Source organism: Octopus bimaculoides, chromosome 18, assembly GCF_001194135.2.
Source record: "Octopus bimaculoides isolate UCB-OBI-ISO-001 chromosome 18, ASM119413v2, whole genome shotgun sequence".
Taxonomy (NCBI): domain Eukaryota; kingdom Metazoa; phylum Mollusca; class Cephalopoda; order Octopoda; family Octopodidae; genus Octopus; species Octopus bimaculoides.
This window is the reverse complement of record NC_068998.1, coordinates 8,391,872-8,395,158: the sequence shown is the minus strand read 5'-3', so window position 1 is coordinate 8,395,158 and position 3,287 is coordinate 8,391,872. Positions and strand designations below refer to the sequence as shown.

The window sequence follows — 3,287 nt, the reverse complement described above, 5'->3', positions numbered from 1 at the left end:
ATATATATATATATATATATATATATATATATATATATATATATACATACACACATACACACACATATATAAGTTTTGCTACAAGTTCTTAATGTACTGATAAAGAAAAAATATTCCCGTCGCCGTTAACTCAATTAATTCTGCTATGATTTTTATGTATTACATAACTGCACGTTTTACACGATTTAACCTTTATGTTTCGAGCTAGAATTCGAAGACATTAATATTTATCACAGGCAAATTTCAAATCCAAACTGATCATAAGGTGTATACATGAGTGGTGACTATGTTACCTAAGAAGGATAAAAAATCAGGTTGTTTTAAATAAAGTTATTTATCAAAATTTAATATAAGCAACGACTGAAACAATTTCGAGATTATTATCATGAATAGCAACGTCTTTTGTCCGATTTGAACTGACTAATTGGTCAGTAGTTTACCACATTGTTACCGTCCCATTCCAGTCTTTCTCGCAATACAACAACAAAAGTGCCTTTATGTTGTCCCTAGACCTCATAGCAACATCACCGAACATATGACATCACACATCTTAGAGAAAACAACACTGAATAACAAAGTGTAATAAAAATAGATGGTACAGTTTGAAGATTACAATAATTTCTACTTATGTGGGGCAGAACTGGGGTTATTATTATTGTTACCATTGATAATATTCTAAATCATGTGTCCTTGGATTGCCGGATTCCTTTTAACGAAACCATTTCGCCCCTTACGTATTTCTGTGATCTATGGCATGAATCGTTATATTGTGATGTATGTCAAGAGTTCTAAGTTATACAGTTGAGGATTTCTTGACTAACAGGTTTGCTATATTGACTATTTATTTGGGAGGTGTTCTAAAAGATTTAAACAATCATCATACTATGAGTTGACGGAGCAACTTAAACAAACCACAAACCATGCGTTTTAGTGATGTATCTTCCGTTTAAAAGAGCATTTTAGTTATGATACACACCAATCATTCCAACCATTTATAGAGATGCAAAGTGATTCATTGAACGTAATATTTCAGGCAACAAAGATCAATGTCATTAGATCGCTAGATAAAGTGTCACACATGAGTTTCTAAAATCTGCGATCTGGCTTCCAATGTCACCGAAGTCAAATTGCGTTTCATCTTTTCTGCAGCGAGGAGCGATACAAAATTATCAATTTAGAATTCTAGACTGGTAGAATTATTAGAAAGTCAGGCAAGATATCTTTTTGTATCCGAAGTTTTTGATCTGGGTCTTTGTTTTCTGGCAGCAATTACTATTTGTAAAGGTCCAAGTCGATGGCATTTACTAGGATAAAAATCGGTGGGCATTTATATGTATGGGCAACTGCCTGGCTTTCTTATACAATTTTGCCGAAGCCCACGCGTACTTCTCCAGAAGTATGGTCAATATTAACCAATAGAGTCCTTCAAAACAATATTCGGATTTGGAGTGGATGTGTCAGCAGCTTAACATTGGCCCTTTACATTCAACGTAACTTCAATAGCTTTAACCGGGGATCATTTCAGCATTCACATGTGATGATCTTGATATCTTTGAGAAATAATTCAAATGTTAGATGTATTAACAACTTTAACCTGCCGATTCAACTTACAATTCAGCAAAATGTTAAGACGCAGAGAAATTAAACTGAGTTCCATAATTCTATTAATTAGAATAATTAACATAGTTCTATAGATATGATTCAGGTTCTTATTTCCAAACATTATTGATTTTCGTTACTGAGACGTTATTTTGTCTTAAATTCTTCATTCCTTTTCGGTCTTTCTTAGAATCCTTGGCATTTTTGTCGCTTGTCTTTTTGTTTGATTTAATTTATTTTATGTTTCTTTTCTACGAGTTTATTTTTTGTATAGTTTCCCACCTTTAAGCACGGCTATCTATTCACTTCAGTTTTATGTTTCCTTTAATAGCAACTTAGCGTAAACTGGGGAAATGCGGGAGCAAGGTGTATATGTAGCTTGTTCTTTTAAGTTGTATATTCATATAAATCTAAGCGGAAACTGACAAACATACACACACATACATAGAAAGAGATATATCGGTTTAAAGTTCTGCATGTACACACGCGCACACACACACTCACAGAAACACACACATTTATATATGCCTTTACATATGTCTCTCCCTGTTTCTACATATGTAGGCATGCATAGGTGTATTCTTTAACATGTATATGTATATATATGCTTTTCTGAGTGCGCCTGTATATGTACATGTGTGTGTCAATAGAAACACATACATACATACATATATATATATATATATATACACGAAGAATTTTATATATGAATGCATGAATGTATGTTTGTACAAACACACACAAACACATATTTGCACAAATGCATACTCTAGAACACACACGGATATAGGCACATGTATGTTTGTATGCGTACGTATGTAATAGAGACAAATGGACACATCTAGCTACATGGAAGACGTAAAAGTTAATGTTCCGGAAAACAAAGCCCAGCCACTCGAGACAGAAATAGAGAATCTCTTGGAAAGAGGAAGGAAAAATAGAAACGAAACGAAACAAATAACAAGCAATAGCAAGTATTAATAAAATATTTAAAACACGAATAATACAGTTAATAATAATAATAATGATAATAATGATGATGATGATGATGGTGGTGATGATGATGATGGTGGTGATGATGATGATGGTGGTGATGATGATGATTCAGAAAATAACTTTGATATGCTGGAATTGATCTTATAAGTATGTTTAGCATTCTTCAGATTTTGAGTGAAAAACAGAAAATCTAAAAGTGCAACAACATTCAGGTTTATAGAAATCTTGCCGCTCTAAGTAAATATTCTTTCTGTTGTTAGACGTTCCATCCTAAACCAATGCTGTTGTTGTTGTACATATCATGTACTAATCATCATTGTTACTATCATCAACATCGTCATCATCGTCACCACCACCACCACCACATCATCATCATCATCATCGTCGTAGTCATCGTCATCATCATCATCACTATTAAGGCGGCGACTTGGCAGAATCGTTAGCACGCCGGGCGAAGTGCTTAGCGGTATTTCGTCTGCTTATGGCCATATCACGCTGATAGCACCGGTTCTCGTCCGATCACCGAAGTTAAGCAATGTCAGCCTAGTAAGTACTTAGATGGGTGACCGCTTGGGAAACGTAGGTGCTGTAAGCATAAAAAAAAAAGCGGTGGGCTAGCAGAAGCGTTAGCACGCCGGGCGAAATGCTTAGCGGTATTTCGTCTGCTTATGGCCATATCACGCTGATAGCAC

The 3,287-nt window shown here is 34.7% G+C and overlaps 1 long non-coding RNA gene and 1 pseudogene across 4 annotated transcripts in view; both read left to right on the top strand.

The window, feature by feature from the left end:
- The window catches only part of LOC106882780 (uncharacterized), a 397,572-nt gene that overhangs the window by 348,295 nt on the left and 45,990 nt on the right, over window positions 1-3,287 (top strand). The window lies entirely within an intron of this gene.
- Window positions 3,073-3,190, top strand: LOC128249981 (5S ribosomal RNA; annotated as a pseudogene).